Source organism: Phyllobates terribilis, unplaced genomic scaffold, assembly GCF_046119375.1.
Source record: "Phyllobates terribilis strain yellow unplaced genomic scaffold, ASM4611937v1 Scaffold_8__6_contigs__length_399053987, whole genome shotgun sequence".
NCBI lineage: Eukaryota > Metazoa > Chordata > Amphibia > Anura > Dendrobatidae > Phyllobates > Phyllobates terribilis.
In genome coordinates this window covers 127,127,732-127,145,331 of record NW_027362768.1, presented here as the reverse complement: position 1 = coordinate 127,145,331, position 17,600 = coordinate 127,127,732, and positions in this window count along the sequence as shown.

Below are 17,600 nucleotides of genomic sequence, written 5' to 3'. Positions count from 1 at the left end.
GTTGATGTGCGCTCCCAGGTGAGCGGGCAAGCAGGTCCTTAGACAGACTGACAGGAGTAGTAAGGCAGACCGTCGGACCTCAGGCTAGCAGGCAGGTAGCAGAATATCAGGCAGGAATAAGACAGCAAGCTGGCAGGAATCTGGCAGGTATCTGGCAGGTAACTGGCAACGGGACCTGAGGGCTGAAGCAGAGTAGTGAACAGTGCAACAACATTGCTCGGGTACCTCCATTTTGGAGGAGGTGCCTTATATATGGTGAAGTCCTCCGGCCATTGGCCGGGGACTCCTTAGGACGGCGCGCGCGGCCCCTTTAAGAGGGAGGGAGAGCGCGCGCGCGCGCCCTAAGCACAGTGGCCGGGAAGGAGCGCGTGCTGCCAGCAGAGCGGGAGGAGGACGCCGGGCACGGAGCAGAGAGGTGAGGGGAACAGCGTCCCTGCCTAGCAGAGGGCAGGGACGCCGGCGCTACAGTACCCCTCCCTTTAGGCCCCCCTTTTTTTAGGCCAGACAGAAATTTAGCAAGGATGAGCGGGGCATGGATGTTCTCCCGGGGCTCCCACGTTCTCTCCTCAGGACCAAACCCCTTCCAATCTACTAGAAAAAAGGTCTTTCCTCTTACCCTTTTGGTGGCAAGAATGTTCTCTACCTCAAACTCGTCCTCAGCAGAAACCGGAGCAGGAGGCGTACCTGTAGACTTGGAAAAAGAGTTAAGTACCACAGGTTTGAGGAGAGATACATGGAAGGAGTTAGGGATCCGTAAGTTGGCCGGGAGTTTCAATTTATAGGCCACCGGGTTGATCTGACTGATGACCTCCAGAGGACCGATGAACCGAGGCCCTAACTTGTAAGAAGGTATCTTGAGTCGGACATATTTAGATGAGAGCCAGACTTTATCTCCAGGACGAAATTGTGGAGGATCCAGGCGTTTTTTGTCAGCGTGTCTTTTCATCCGTTCGGACGACTGAAGGAGTGCGGATCGGGTACTCTCCCAAATGGAGGAAAATTTGCTAACGAGAGATTCCGCAGCCGGGTTGTCCACAGAGGTGGAGACAGGAAAAGGAATCCGAGGATGCTGACCGAAGACTACAAAAAACGGGGATTTGGAGGAGGATTCGCTCTCGTGATTGTTATAAGAGAACTCGGCCCATGGTAGGAGATCCACCCAGTCTGAATGATGGGCATTAACGAAGTGCCGGAGGTAACTGGTCAGGTTCTGATTGATCCGCTCCACTTGACCATTGGACTGTGGGTGGTAAGCGGAAGAGAAGTCCAGGGTGACGTCTAGCAGTTTACAAGTGGCTCTCCAGAAGCGTGAGGTGAACTGTACCCCACGATCCGACACGATGTGGAGGGGCAGGCCATGAAGACGAAAGATGTGACGAATAAAGTCTTTAGCTAGCTCGGGTGCAGACGGGAGGCCTGGCAGGGGAACGAAATGAGCCATCTTGGAGAAGCGGTCAGCGACCACCCAAATGACCGTACAACCGGCAGAGACTGGGAGGTCAGTTATAAAGTCCATTGCTATATGCTGCCAGGGGGCAGCAGGTACAGAAAGCGGAAGGAGGCGACCGGCTGGCAGATGTCTCGGAACCTTGTTGCGGGCGCAGGACACACAGGCAGAAACAAAGTCTATTACGTCCTTGTGCAGGGTAGGCCACCAGTAGTGCCGGGTAATAAGCTGGAGGGTCTTTTTCTGACCGGCGTGGCAAGCCAGTTTAGACGAGTGACCCCAGTGAAGGATCTTCTCCCGATCAGGTACTGATACGAACGTCTTTCCGGGAGGGAGACGATTTAGACTCACGGGAGCCACCTGCATTACTCTGGCGGGATCGATGATGTGTTTCGGATCTTCCTCGAGATCAGACACCAGAAAGGATCGAGACAAGGCGTCCGCCTTGACGTTGTTGTCAGCCGGGCGAAAATGAAGAACAAAATCAAAGCGAGCAAAAAACAAGGACCACCGGGCTTGGCGCGGGTTAAGTCTCTGGGCATGCTGGAGGTAAGTCAAGTTCTTGTGGTCAGTGTAAATTATTACCGGGTGAAGAGCCCCCTCGAGCAGGTAACGCCACTCCTCCAATGCCAGTTTGATGGCCAATAACTCTCGGTCTCCTATGGAATAATTGCGCTCTGAGGAGGAGAAGAGTTTAGAGAAGAAGCCGCAAGTTACCATCCTCCCGGAAGATGATTTTTGAGTAAGTACCGCTCCGGCTCCAGAGGAGGAGGCGTCAACTTCCAGGAAGAACTGCTTGTTGCCGTCCGGGCGATGCAGCACCGGGGCGGAAGAGAAGGCCTGTTTTAAGGAAAGAAAGGCCTCCTCTGCTTCGGGCGGCCACTCTTTGGGATTAGTACCCTTACGGGTGAGCGCGGAAATTGGGGCAGTCCGGGAAGAGAAGTGCGGTATGAAGAGGCGGTAGTAGTTGGCGAAGCCCAGGAACCGCTGAATGGCCTTCAACCCCTCCGGTCGAGGCCATTTCTCGATGGCAGACAGTTTCTCTGGATCCATTCGTAGGCCGGTCTGAGAAATAATGTAGCCCAAAAACGGAAGCGAGGTCTGCTCAAAGAGGCACTTCTCGTATTTAGCGAAGAGGTGAATCTGCCTGAGCCTGAGCAGGACCTGACGAACGTCCCTCCGGTGAGTCTGGAGATCCGGAGAGAAGACCAAGATGTCGTCCAGGTACACCACTACGCAGGAGTAGAGAAGGTCCCGGAAGATGTCATTGACCAACTCTTGAAAGACGGCAGGAGCGTTACAGAGACCAAAGGGCATTACCAGATATTCATAGTGGCCGTCCCGGGTGTTGAATGCCATCTTCCATTCATCCCCCTGACGGATACGAACCAGGTTGTACGCCCCACGGAGGTCCAGTTTGGTGAAGATTCTAGCCCCCCTCAGATGATCAAATAACTCCGGAATGAGCGGAAGGGGGTACTTATTCTTCACCGTGATCTGGTTAAGGCCTCTATAGTCTATACAGGGACGGAGAGAGCCGTCCTTCTTTTTGACGAAAAAGAAGCCTGCTCCCGCCGGGGAGGTAGATCTCCGGATGAATCCCCTGGCCAGATTCTCCTCAATATATTCGGACATCGACCGGGTCTCAGCAGCGGATAATGGATAAATACGCCCACGGGGAGGAGTAGTACCAGGTAACAGGTCGATAGGGCAGTCGTATGGTCTATGAGGGGGTAGTGTCTCTGCCTCCTTTTTATTAAAGACATCAGCATAAGACCAATAAGGAATCGGAAGTCCAGGTAGATTAGCTGGGGTAGGAGAAGGACGGACGGGATGGACGGGAACCAGACAGGTCTTATGGCAGTCCTGTCCCCAGCGAAGGACTTCTCCGGTCTGCCAGTCAAGCACGGGTGCATGTCTCTGGAGCCAAGGTAGACCTAGCAAGAGGGCGTGAGAGAGTCCAGGCAGAACATGAAAGGAGATACTCTCAGAATGCAGCATTCCCACCTGCAGAGTAATGGATTCGGTGATGAGTTGGATGGGGCGTGGTAAGAGACCCCCATCCATGGCAGCAACAGACAAGGGTACAGCCAGAGGTTTGGTGGGGATGCGGTATTTCTCTACCAGGGACTGTGAAATAAGATTCCCGGCTGCTCCAGAGTCAAGTTGGGCTAGTTCGAAATAACGGTTCTCCCCGCAGACGATTGAGACTGACAGCAGCAGAGATGGAGAGGATTTATTCTTGTCTAGGTCGACCTCTCTGAGCGAACCTAGACACAGGCGTTTCCCGACCTCTCCGGGCAGGCACGGATCCGGTGCTCCTTACTGCCACAGTAGAAGCAGCTCCCCTCGGCACGGCGTAAGTCCTGACGGGTTTTGACCATCTTGGTCTGGTCGACCTCATAGGCTCAGGAGAGTGTACCTGGGGAGAGACGGATTTCTGAAAAGTAGGAGCTAGACGTGGAAACCTCCTCTCACGGGTGACCTCTTTGGCACGCTCCTGGAACCGTAGGTCAATCCGGGTGGCAAGAGTTATTAGGTCATCGAGAGTGGTAGGAATGTCCCGACCGGCAAGTTCATCTTTAATACGGCCGGACAGACCCTCCCAGAAGACGGATACCAGAGCGTCGTTATCCCAGGCCAGCTCCGAGGCAAGGGTACGGAACCGTATGGCATATTGGCCCACGGTGAGACTTCCCTGACGGAGGCGTAGCAATGATGATGCGGATGAGGTCTTCCGTCCGGGTTCGTCGAAGACTTTCTGGAAAGCCATGAGAAAGGCAGGCAAGTCGGACACCAGGGGGTCTCCTCTCTCCCATAGAGGATTTAGCCAGGCCAGGGCCTCCCCGGTGAGATGGGACATGATGAAGGCAATTTTGGCCCGGTCGGAGTTAAACTGGTGGGACAGGAGTTCAAAGTGCAGGGTGCACTGATTTATGAAGCCCCGAGCCTGGGCGGAGTCGCCTCCGAAGCGAGGAGGTGCAGAAAGCCGGGGTCCGGGGTAGGATATCATGGTATTAGTGGACAGCGGAGCTGCCGGATTGCGAGTCATGGCACTGGCGGAGGTTGCTGGCGGAGCAGTCAGAGTGTCCAGGCGAGAATTGACATTCCGCAGGTGACCCAGGATGGACTCCTGTTGGGACCTCTGACGGGACAGTTCATGACACAGGTCCGAGAGCGAGGGAGCTTGGGTGCCACCGGGTTCCATGGCCCGAGCAAACTGTAACGGGTCTGGGAGGCGGAACTTCTGAGCTACTATACAAGGGGGCGGTCCTTGTAAGGGAGCGGGTGGCGACCAGGCAGGCAGTCACAGCAGGTGACCGGGACAGTCTCTAGAAGAACGGGCAGGAGGTCATGGCAAGTGACCGGGGCAGTCTCTGGATGAACGGGCAGATGGTCACGGCAAGTGACCGGGGCAGTCTCTGGGTGAACGGGCAGATGGTCACGGCAAGTGACCGGGGCAGTCTCTGGGTGAACGGGCAGATGGTCACGGCAAGTGACCGGGGCACTCTCTGGGTAAAGGGTTGGTACGACCTGTGGCGGCTGATGGTAGACGTGAGCTCCCAGGTGAGCAGGCGAGAGTCTCTGGATAAACGGGTGGTCACAGCACGTGACGGCGGAGCCTCCAGGAAGACCAACAGACAGGCGGCAGATGAGCGCTCCCAGGTGAGCGGGCAGAAGTCTCTGGACAGGCGGGTGGTCACAGCACGTGACGGCAGAGCCTCCAGGTAGGCTAGCAGACAGGCAGCAGATGAGCGCTCCCAGGTGAGCGGGCAGGAGTCACTGGACAGGCAGGTGGTCACAGCACGTGACGGCAGAGCCTCCAGGTAGGCTAGCAGGCAGGTAGCAGATGTGCGCTCCCAGGTGAGCGGGCAAGCTGGTCCATAGACAGACTGACAAGAGTTGGAAGGCAGACCGTCGGACCTCAGGCAAGCAGGCAGGTAGTTGATGTGCGCTCCCAGGTGAGCGGGCAAGCTGGTCCTTAGACAGACTGACAGGAGTAGTAAGGCAGACCGTCGGACCTCAGGCTAGCAGGCAGGTAGCAGAATATCAGGCAGGAATAAGACAGCAAGCTGGCAGGAATCTGGCAGGTATCTGGCAGGTAACTGGCAACGGGACCTGAGGGCTGAAGCAGAGTAGTGAACAGTGCAACAACATTGCTCGGGCACCTCCATTTTGGAGGAGGTGCCTTATATATGGTGAAGTCCTCCGGCCATTGGCCGGGGACTCCTTAGGACGGCGCGCGCGGCCCCTTTAAGAGGGAGGGAGAGCGCGCGCGCGCGCCCTAAGCACAGTGGCCGGGAAGGAGCGCGCGCTGCCAGCAGAGCGGGAGGAGGACGCCGGGCACGGAGCAGAGAGGTGAGGGGAACAGCGTCCCTGCCTAGCAGAGGGCAGGGACGCCGGCGCTACACATATCCGAGTGTGATGGAATTTAATGTACCTCCCCTCATCTGTAACAAAAGATTGCCCAATGTGAAGGATAAACTAGTACGGGCTGATGTTGGGAGTGATACAATAATTCCTAGACAGACTTTTCTTTCAACAAAAAATAAAGGAACGTATCCCTGTTTAAATTGTGCTCAATGTAGTAATGTAATTAAGGGGGAATATTTTAGTCATCCTAGGACAGGTAAAAGATTTAGTATTAAGGGCTTCTATACGTGTAAATCTACAAATGTGGTCTACCAGATAAAATGTCCGTGCGGCTTTGCATATATTGGAGAAACCATGCAGTCAGTGGGAACACGGGTCAATAAACATAAATCTACTATCAGGTGTGGTGATACTTCGCTTCCCCTTCCATTACATTTTAAGGAAAAAGGGCATTCAATAGCCCAATTGAAATATCAGGTTTTAGAACAAATAGATACACCTAGAAGAGGAGGTAGTATAAAAAAAATCCTTTTACGTAGAGAAGCCTTTTGGATATATACTTTGGGAACTTTATATCCAAATGGCCTGAATCGAGAATATGATGTTAGTGGTATTATGTGACCAGGATAATGAGTAATATATGTGTAGCACCCTGAGGATTCGGCTGCTACAGGGGTATTGCACCTCAACCCAGAGGTGTGATATTCCACTCCCGGGTAAGGATGGAGTGTGGACCTGAGCTCGGTAGGCTGCATGCACTACACACATCCCATTTCCGAGGAGCAGACCGACGGTACTCCCACTTAGAAATGTGCAGGTACGACCGAGTCTGTTCCTGGCTGGAGTGGGAGGGGGGTGGAACATCCCAAGTAGTGTAGGGGCAGATAGGGGGAGCAGCCTGGGTAAAGATAGGAGCTCATTGGGTGCTGGTCACCTGAGCTCACACATAGAGGGTGTATATAAGGTGGGCACCATCAAAGAACAGGGTCAGTCAGTCTTTGCAGAGGAGTCAGTCAGTCTGTGAGTCTTTGCAGAGAAGTCAGAGGAAGAGGAGCAGAGCAGTCCCAGAGAGAGAGAGAGAGGAGAAAGCAAGAAAGACCCAGAGGGGGAAACAGAAAAGGAACTCTGAGAACCCAAAGTCCATCAGCGGGTGAAGAGTTGGCATCAGGGTACCGGAACCCAAGCTGGTGGGGGCAAAAACACACCCCAGCCAGAGACCGGAGGCCGTGGGCAGCATCTGCCACGGCCACCCACCACATCCACCCCGAAGGCATACCACGTGGAGGGTCAGGGAACCCAAGGCCAAGGGTCTCCCAACAGAAGGCCCGAGGGAGCTGGACCTGGGTGGATCACTAGTGGGGACGGCCAGAGAAAGGACAGAAGGAGAGCTCAGGGTCACGCTCCGGACTCGCTTGGGGGTTGGCTGGATCCAGGACCTGGTGGATGCAGCACGGCTCGGGAGGTCACTTGAAGCTGGAGTGACCGGAACATCAGCAGTGAGTAAATACCCTAAACTGCACAACCCGACTCTGTCTTCATTTTACATCTACGCTGCACCACCACAACCCCCATCCTCTGCACCTGACCCCCTGAGGCTATACCCCACCCGTTGGGGGTTATACTATCAAAAGCTGCACCAACTCCATCAGCCTCAGCGGACCCTGCTGCAGCGGCGGCCATAGTGACCGCAATACAACGGGTGGCGTAGTCGACATTAAGAACTTAATAACATCTGTAGGACTGCCACATACAACTGAGTTTGACACCCTGGGCACGGACCGGGTCACAGCCACTCGGAAGACTACAACTCCCATCTGATCCGGCTCCGGATATTCCCCCTAAAGAATATGGCCCAGGGGGCGCGTCAACTTTGGCGTAGTCGGCAGGATTACGTGCCCGCAACACCCGGGTACTGCGTGCCTGAAGAAAAGAACGAGTTTACCTCAAAAAGAAGTCTCCTGCCGGTTCCGGAGGGTCCCCGCCATCGGACCCCATCACCAGTCGATTCCAGCCGGTTGTCCGCCATTAACAGCGTTTTCCCGCCATCTGCAGAGTTTCCCGCCAAGGGGAAGCGATTCCCGCCATTTCCAAAGGTTTCCCGCCTTGGAAGAGCGGACGCCATTATGGGCGTGCCAGAGGGTGGCGAGAGGCCACCTCCCATCGTGGGCCAGGACCGAAAATGGCGCCAAAAGTGGAAACCGCCCCCACCAACAGAGACTGTGATGCTAGAGGTGTCTGTCAGCGTGAAAGAACAGCCCCTGGAGCTGACAGTCACCAAGTGGCCCCGGGACCGCCCTCGAGGGGGGAGGAGACGAAAGGAGAGAACAAAGATGGGTGTCGCTTGGAGCAGTCTAGAGCGAGCGCACCCGGAGGCAAGAAGCCTGGAGAAGAATATCGGAGGAGCTTACCCGGAGATGGCGAGAAAGCAGAGCAGCACCGGCCCGTTGGCCAGGAGCCTGCTAGAAACAGAGGAGGGAGAGCAGAGCAGCACCGGCCCGCTGGCCAGGAGCCTGCTGGAGACGACTGTAGGAGAGCAGAGCAGCACCGACCCGTTGGTCAGGAGCCTGCTGGAAACAACGACCCCACTAGGACTAGTGGAGGTCCTAGCACAGCTCCCCCGAGACCGGGAGTGTGCACAGACCGCTCTGGAGGGCCTCGCAAGGAGGATGGCCCGGGTGCAGCGAGAGACGTTGGCGGAGTGGAGCCGTGAGATGGCCCAGCAGACCGAGACCTGTCAGCGGAGCACGCCACCCGAGACGAGGAGACAGACCGCCTCTGAGGATGGCGCAGGAGGACTGAAGGCCGGAGACGGCGCCGAGAAGGGAGCCGAACGAGTGGAGGCAGGTAAAGGGGACGTCTATACCCCAAACCGGGAAACCGCGTACCTGCCCCAGCTCCCCGTCGCAGAGCCCGAAGTCTATCCTGCCGTGCCCGTCGCTGCAACGTCACCGCCGCAGACTAGGCCTCAAACGGGAGCCGCGACCCCTGTGACGTCACACGCCTCGACCCCGAGCGTGACCAAGCAGGAAGTACCACCAGCCTGGTCGCAAGGCCTAGTACCCCCGGGCGCCGCAATACCAACAGCGCCCCCTACCTCCGCGGAGCCCCCGGCCTGGTCGCAGGGCCAAGTAGCCCAGGGCGCCGCCGTCCTTACGGTGCCCTTTACCTTCCAGATACCCCAGGCCTGGCCGCAAGGCCCGGGCAACCCGGGCGCTAACACCACCGCGCCCATAAGACCAAAAGTGCCGCATCTGGGAGAAGACCTGTACGCCCAGCACACGTGCCCGGATGGGCAGCCATTTATATGGCCACCGGAGTTCCACCATCCCCGACTCCGGAGAGAGAGACCCCTGGATGAACCCCTGATCCCGGCTCCAAAGCCCGTGAAGAGGATCTCGCCCCCGCTAGCGGAAACGCAGTTTGAGTGGGACCCCACCGGAGAAGATCTTATGGGGTTCACTCAGGAGACTCGGGCAGCTGCAGCGGAGCGTGCTGAGTGCTGCCGCCAACAGCTCGAGGACTTTGAGAGGGAGCGGAGAGAGAGGCGGGTCCGGGAACAGCAAGCTCAAATAAGGAGCGCGGAGCAGAAGAGCCGGGCCAGGAGAGACCCCCGTGCAGCGCATAGTCCCCGCACCACCGGGACTGTGATCAAGTTTAACATGCAGCATGGGTGGGGCTTCATCCGAGACCACCGCACCCCAGGCGACGTCTTCGTGACCAGGAGAGACGTTGAGTCCCACCTACCGGAGGGACACAGAGGTCGTGACCTTTACATCGGGGACGAGGTCACCTTCACCCGGCACAAGTGTGCCAAAGGTCCCTACGCCCTCCATGTGCATCGCCTGACGGAGGAAGAGCTGCGGTGTGAGGAGGAAGAACAAGAGGACCCGGACGGGTCTGAAACTAGAGTTAAAGGTAACCATAAAGCAAGAGCAGGAGGACGCCGTCGTTAAGTACAGCGAAGTAGAAGCTGTATATAGTTGCCCGTCGGGGCACTGTGAACTGAAATTGTTACTGTTGCTAATATAGTCCCCGTTGGGACCAGCAAGTGTGAACTGTTACCCGTATTTCCCTAAATCCCACTGACCGAGGACTGAGAGCGGTCATTCCTCCCTAATACCTGGCCGAGGACTGAGAGCGGCCATACCCCTTGTAAATAGTTGCGCGTCCTAAAGCGCCCCCTACCGGTTTTATAGGAAAGCCACGAGTTCCAAAGACTGTCGCACTTTACCCGGTCACACGTTGCACAGTGACCGGAGGAGGAGCCAGAGGCGACGAGAATGTTTTATAAGAATGTTTTGCTGCTAATGTATGTTATTTTATATGTTTATACGATGTTGTTGATATGAAAAAAATGTTGTATGTTTTGGTGTTGTTTATGTCTTACAGCCCGAGGACGTGCTGTGATTTACCAGGGGGGAATGTAGCACCCTGAGGATTCGGCTGCTACAGGGGTATTGCACCTCAACCCAGAGGTGTGATATTCCACTCCCGGGTAAGGATGGAGTGTGGACCTGAGCTCGGTAGGCTGCATGCACTACACACATCCCATTTCCGAGGAGCAGACCGACGGTACTCCCACTTAGAAATGTGCAGGTACGACCGAGTCTGTTCCTGGCTGGAGTGGGAGGGGGGTGGAACATCCCAAGTAGTGTAGGGGCAGATAGGGGGAGCAGCCTGGGTAAAGATAGGAGCTCATTGGGTGCTGGTCACCTGAGCTCACACATAGAGGGTGTATATAAGGTGGGCACCATCAAAGAACAGGGTCAGTCAGTCTTTGCAGAGGAGTCAGTCAGTCTGTGAGTCTTTGCAGAGAAGTCAGAGGAAGAGGAGCAGAGCAGTCCCAGAGAGAGAGAGAGAGGAGAAAGCAAGAAAGACCCAGAGGGGGAAACAGAAAAGGAACTCTGAGAACCCAAAGTCCATCAGCGGGTGAAGAGTTGGCATCAGGGTACCGGAACCCAAGCTGGTGGGGGCAAAAACACACCCCAGCCAGAGACCGGAGGCCGTGGGCAGCGTCTGCCACGGCCACCCACCACATCCACCCCGAAGGCATACCACGTGGAGGGTCAGGGAACCCAAGGCCAAGGGTCTCCCAACAGAAGGCCCGAGGGAGCTGGACCTGGGTGGATCACTAGTGGGGACGGCCAGAGAAAGGACAGAAGGAGAGCTCAGGGTCACGCTCCGGACTCGCTTGGGGGTTGGCTGGATCCAGGACCTGGTGGATGCAGCACGGCTCGGGAGGTCACTTGAAGCTGGAGTGACCGGAACATCAGCAGTGAGTAAATACCCTAAACTGCACAACCCGACTCTGTCTTCATTTTACATCTACGCTGCACCACCACAACCCCCATCCTCTGCACCTGACCCCCTGAGGCTATACCCCACCCGTTGGGGGTTATACTATCAAAAGCTGCACCAACTCCATCAGCCTCAGCGGACCCTGCTGCAGCGGCGGCCATAGTGACCGCAATACAACGGGTGGCGTAGTCGACATTAAGAACTTAATAACATCTGTAGGACTGCCACATACAACTGAGTTTGACACCCTGGGCACGGACCGGGTCACAGCCACTCGGAAGACTACAACTCCCATCTGATCCGGCTCCGGATATTCCCCCTAAAGAATATGGCCCAGGGGGCGCGTCATATGCATCCTATTTCTCTTTTTTAGACATCCCAGATGCGATGAATTCCTGAAGTATCTGCATGGGAACAAATGGGATGCATATTATACTTGCCATATTTTGTTGGGTTTAATGAGATTGAGAATTGAGATAAGATATGATGTAAGATGGATGGTTTCCCTATGTATTTACGATAATTCTAGGAATGATGGAAAGATAATTAATTATACTGTCACCTTTAACGAAATAAATAAAGTCTTGTTCAGGGGATAGATGATAACAAAGGATGAATTTAAAAGTCTCTTTTATCTCAGATAACGATCTGGGGGAGGTGAGAATCATTTACAACACAGATGTTCTCTATTCCCGTACGTCTGTAATTATTCCTTTAGTAGTAGCTTTATATGTAGTTACAATTTATAATGAGATATAAAGTGACATAGGAATAATATGATGAATTTTTTCTATGATGTCAATTAGGATTTATGGGAGTATGGCAGTATATTGATCTCTTTATAAGGTATTTACTAATATGATTACAAGGGAGAAGAAAATAAAGGATAGATTTAGTCACTTGATGCAGGCTGTTCGTGGGAAATCAGTCGTATATATTAATGTTACAAGCAGTATTGTTCTAATAAATATTCTGGAAAAACCTTAAAATATGAAAGAATTTTTTCCAAAAAAATTATATAATGTTGGATATGTTTAATAAAAAGAATATTGAGAAATTTAGATTAGAACATTTATGATATATTTATGAAATGGAATCCATATCTCTGGATTTATATTCTTATATTTGGTTGGAGACCATTTAGATATATGTATTTATTTGTCATTGATATATTAGATTCTATGGGAAATATTTAAAAATCTTAAAATATGAAAGGATTTTTTTTCTGGAAAAACTATGAAATGTTACATATATTTAGCCAAAAGAATATGGAGGAATATGGATATTGAAATGTGGTACATTCATGCAATAAATTTTACAATCTGCGATTTATATGTCCTTACATTTAGTTGGGGATTATCTAAATATATGAATTCACTTGTTCTTTTTTATTGTGGAATTTAAGTATATTATTGTTTAATTTTTGTATGTTTTTGTATGTTGTTGTAAAGTTTTGTTATATATTTTTTGTCTTGTTGGTCTACTCTTTTTTTATGTTAATGAGAATTATGTAATTTCCGTGGATCTGTGTATAAATGTCTTGACTGAATGTATTTAACCACAATTGAAAAAAGCCTTGGACAGGCTGAAACGTCTTGTATGAGTTGTGGAATAAATCAACTGATTATCAACACGTGAGTGCCGGGATTTTCTTTTTCTTGTCTATATCCCAGACCTTTGAACGAAAGAGCAAATTCGCAGCCAATGCCCCACAGGCCACAGTCCTAAATTCGCACATTTCACGACTGCTTGCATTGGAAATGCTGCCTTTTAGGCTGGTGGAGATGGAATCCTTCCGCAACCTTATGGTTTGTGGCCGTCCCTCGGTACTCAGTCCCCAGCCGACACTATTTTGCCCTGTGTGCCATCCCCGCACTACACAAGCACGTGCCCTCAACAACGCAGTTACTGGGAGAGTCCACCTGACAACGGACACGTGGACAAGTGCTTGTGGCCAGGGACGGTACATCTCCCTGACGGCACACTGGGTAAACATAGTGGAAGCCGGGACCCAGTCAGACCTTGGGACGGAACACATCCTCCCCACACCGAGGATTGCGGGCCCTATTTCAGTCAGAGTTGCCCCCAAAGTGTACAGCTCCTGCACCTCATCCTCCTCCTCCTCCTCATGTTCAGCCTCCATCTCAGATATCACCACATCAGTTACAAGCTGGAAGCAGTGCAGTACTGCCTCAGCCAAGTGGCAACAGGCTGTGCTGAAACTCATAAGCTTAGGTGACAAACCTCACACTGCTTGTGAGTTGTGGACAGCTGTGAAAGAGCAGGCAGATCTGTGGCTGAGACCGCTGTACCTACATCCAGGCATGGTCGTGTGTGACAATGGCCATAACCTGGTGGCGGCTCTAAGGCAAGGCGAGGCGAGATCACACACGTGCCATGCCTGGCTCATGTGCTCAACCTCGTGGTTCAGTGGTTTCTTAAATCGTATCCCGAGTTGCCAGATCTGCTCGTCAAAGTACGCAGCCTGTCAGCTCATTTTCACAAGTCGGCTACAGCTTCCGCCACCCTTGCTGTGTTTCAGCAGCATTTGCAGCTTCCGGCGCACCGACTGGTGTGTGATGTCCCCACACGTTGGAACTCTACCCTCCACATGTTGCAAAGGATTTTGTGATCAGAAGAGAGCAGTTGTGGAGTACCAGCTGCAACAAGGCAGTCGATATTCAGGTCAGACTCCACACATAAGACCTCAGGAGTGGACCTGGATGTCTGACATATGTACCATCCTGACAAACTTTGAGGAGTCCACCAAGATGGTGAGTGGCGATGACGCCATCATTAGCGTTAGCATCCCACTTGTCTGTCTTTTGCAACGTTCTCTGCAGAGAATTAAAGAGGAGGCATTGCAGCCAGAGTATGATGAGATGGATAAAGAAGCCGTAGCGGGCGATTACACACAGCCCAGGCTCATCTCATCCCAACGTGCATTGGGGGACAATGAGGGAGAGGAGGAGGAGGAAGAACAGGAGCTGGTATCATGCGCTGTAGACGGTAGTACCTGTACAACTGTCATACCGTCGGTTCAGCGTGGGTGGCCTGAGGACAGGGGGGAGGAGGAGGAGGAGAAGGAGGAGGAGGAGGAGGAGAGCATGGTCAGTCGTTATCTTGGTGAGGACACGGAAGTCTTGCCCGTTACCAGTCTGGCATGCATGGCTGACTTTATGTTACGCTGCCTTAACTGTGACCCTCGCGTTGTCAAAATATTGGGTGACAGTCATTACTGGTTGGTGACACTTTTAGTCCCCCGCTACAAGGAGAACTTTCACTCTCTTATTCCTGAGGTGGAGAGATCTACAAAAATGGGGGCAGTACCATAAGGCCCTTGCTGCAGAACTGTTAAAAAAATTCCCATCTGAACACGCTAGCGGCAGAGGTCACAGTTCGTTGAACAACCAAGGCGTACAGGTGGGAGAGACGCAACTCCAATCCAGCAGAGGCAGAGGAACACTGTCAACATTCTGGGACAGTTTTCTGAGACCCGCCCAGCTTACATGCTCTGAGGCGCAGGGTACTCTCACAAGGAGTGGAAAGTTTCAAAAGATGGTGAGGGAGTACCTTGCCGACTGTACCAGCGTCCTCCATGATTCCTCTGTGCCTTTTAATCATTGGGTATCCAACCTGGACACTTGGAATGAACTCTCTCTGTACGCCTTGGAGGTCCTGGCCTGCCCTGTGCTATCGGAGCGTGTTTTTAGTGCCGCTGGGGGAATTATAACTGATAAGCGCACTCGCCTGTCAACTGACAACCTGACCCTTATCAAAATGAACAAGGGCTGGATTGGGCCAGACTTCTCAGCACCACCAAATGACAGCAGAGTAACATAAAGTCAAATCAACTGTGTTATTTCGGGAGGTGTATTCCCATGCACCGCTTCACACCCACACATGGGTATACACTTCCTCTTTTCGGCTGTATTTTGCACTTCTCCTTATCCTCAGCCTCCACCACCACTATACCACCAGGGTGACCTTGGTCCGTATTGCCAGCATTGCAAGTTCCTCCCTCCTAATTTTTGGCAGCTTTTGCTTGGAAGGCATAGGCAAAGACTATGGGAGACCCACTCCCCAATAATGGGAATAATGTTTTTAATATGCTGTACTGCATGGCTCCTCCAAGGGGCATTAAAACCGTCTTGTTAAGCTACTGCGATCTCCATCAGTCTTCCAAGGGGCATTAAAACCGTCTTGTTAAGCTACTGAAACCTCCACCACATTTTCAAGGGGCATTGATATTGTCTTTTTATTCCACTGTGACCTCCACGTCTCTTCCAAGGGGCATTAAAACCATCATGTTAAGCTACTGCGACCTCCACCATTCTTCCAAGGGGCATTAAAACAGTCTTGTTAAGCTACTGCGACCTCCACGTCTCTTCCAAGGGGCATTAATCCATCTTGTTAAGCTACTGCGACCTCCACGTCTCTTCCAAGGGGCATTAAAACCGTTTTGTTAAGCTAATGCGACCTCCACCACTTTCCCAAGGGGCATTAAAACCGTCTTGTTAAGCTACTGCGACCTCCACCACTTTACCAAGGGGCATTAAAACCGTCTTGTTAAGCTACTGCAACCTCCACGTCTCTTCCAAGGGGCATTAAAACCGTCTTGTTAAGCTACTGTGACCTCCACGTCTCTTCCAAGGGGCATTAAAACTGTCTTGTTAAGCTACTGTGACCTCCACGTCTCTTCCAAGGGGCATTAAAACCATCTTGTTAAGCTACTGCGACCTCCACGTCTCTTCCAAGGGGCATTAAAACCGTCTTGTTAAGCTACTGTGACCTCCACGTCTCTTCCAAGGGGCATTAAAACAGTCTTGTTAAACCATTCTGAACTCCACAGCTCTTCCAAGGGGCATTGAAATGTTGCTTTTAGTTAACTCTAACCTCCATGACTCTTCAAACGGGCATTGCATTTCCTCCTAATTTTAGTCAGCTTTTGCTTTTCAATGCATATGCGAACACTAAGGGAGACCCACTCCCCAATAATGGGTAGAAATTTTTTAGTATGCTGTAATCCACGTCTGTTTCAAGGGCCACTGCAGTTCCTCATAATTTTTGGAAAGTCTTCCATTCACTGCTTAGGCCAACAGTGCACAGGAGACCCAGTTGCTATACATAGAAAAAATGGTTTAGATAAGGCCCTATGACCGCCATGTCACTTCCAAGGGGCATTGGAGTGCCTCGAAATTTTTGGTAGGCATTGCACTCACTGTATAAGCGCACTCGCCTGTCAACTGACAACCTGACCCTTATCAAAATGAACAAGGGCTGGATTGGGCCAGACTTCTCAGCACCACCAAATGACAGCAGAGTAACATAAAGTCAAATCAACTGTGTTATTTCGGGAGGTGTATTCCCATGCACCGCTTCACACCCACACATGGGTATACGCTTCCTCATTTCGGCTGTATTTTGCACTTCTCCTTATCCTCAGCCTCCACCACCACTATACCACCAGGGTGACCTTGGTCCGTATTGCCAGCATTGCAAGTTCCTCCCTCCTAATTTTTGGCAGCTTTTGCTTGGAAGGCATAGGCAAAGACTATGGGAGACCCACTCCCCAATAATGGGAATAATGTTTTTAATATGCTGTACTGCATGGCTCCTCCAAGGGGCATTAAAACCGTCTTGTTAAGCTACTGCGACCTCCATCAGTCTTCCAAGGGGCATTAAAACCGTCTTGTTAAGCTACTGAAACCTCCACCACATTTTCAAGGGGCATTGATATTGTCTTTTTATTCCACTGTGACCTCCACGTCTCTTCCAAGGGGCATTAAAACCATCATGTTAAGCTACTGCGACCTCCACCATTCTTCCAAGGGGCATTAAAACAATCTTGTTAAGCTACTGTGACCTCCACGTCTCTTCCAAGGGGCATTAATCCATCTTGTTAAGCTACTGCGACCTCCACGTCTCTTCCAAGGGGCATTAAAACCGTTTTGTTAAGCTAATGCGACCTCCACCACTTTTCCCAGGGGCATTGATATTGTCTTTTTTTGGTAGGCATTGCACTCACTGTATGCCCTATAACTGTGTAGCCGAACCGCTCCTTTTGGTACAGAAACATATCCTACAAGACATGTGTGGTTGACTGGCCTGATATTGATGTGAATGGTCCCTGTTCCTCATGCTCTTTCTCTTTTGCCATCACCTCATCATTGTTTTAACGGGAGTCATAGAACTGGGATAGTAGCAAGAAAACATCCAGCAATCCTCGGAGTAGGTAGGATATGCGCCAAAACGCTGACCACCTCAGGCCTAGCCGCTACTACATACATGCGCTTGCATTCCAAGGAACAGAAAGCTAAGGAGATGGATGGCCTCATGATCATGAATAATTTACTCGTTCTGTAGGAGGCCGACCACTGTTGCTGTCTACCTTTTCAACTTTGTGTTGAAGCCTGATTGACCCAGGACCCGCAATCCTCTATGTCTGGAGGACGTGTTGCATCCCATGTCCAACTGTGTC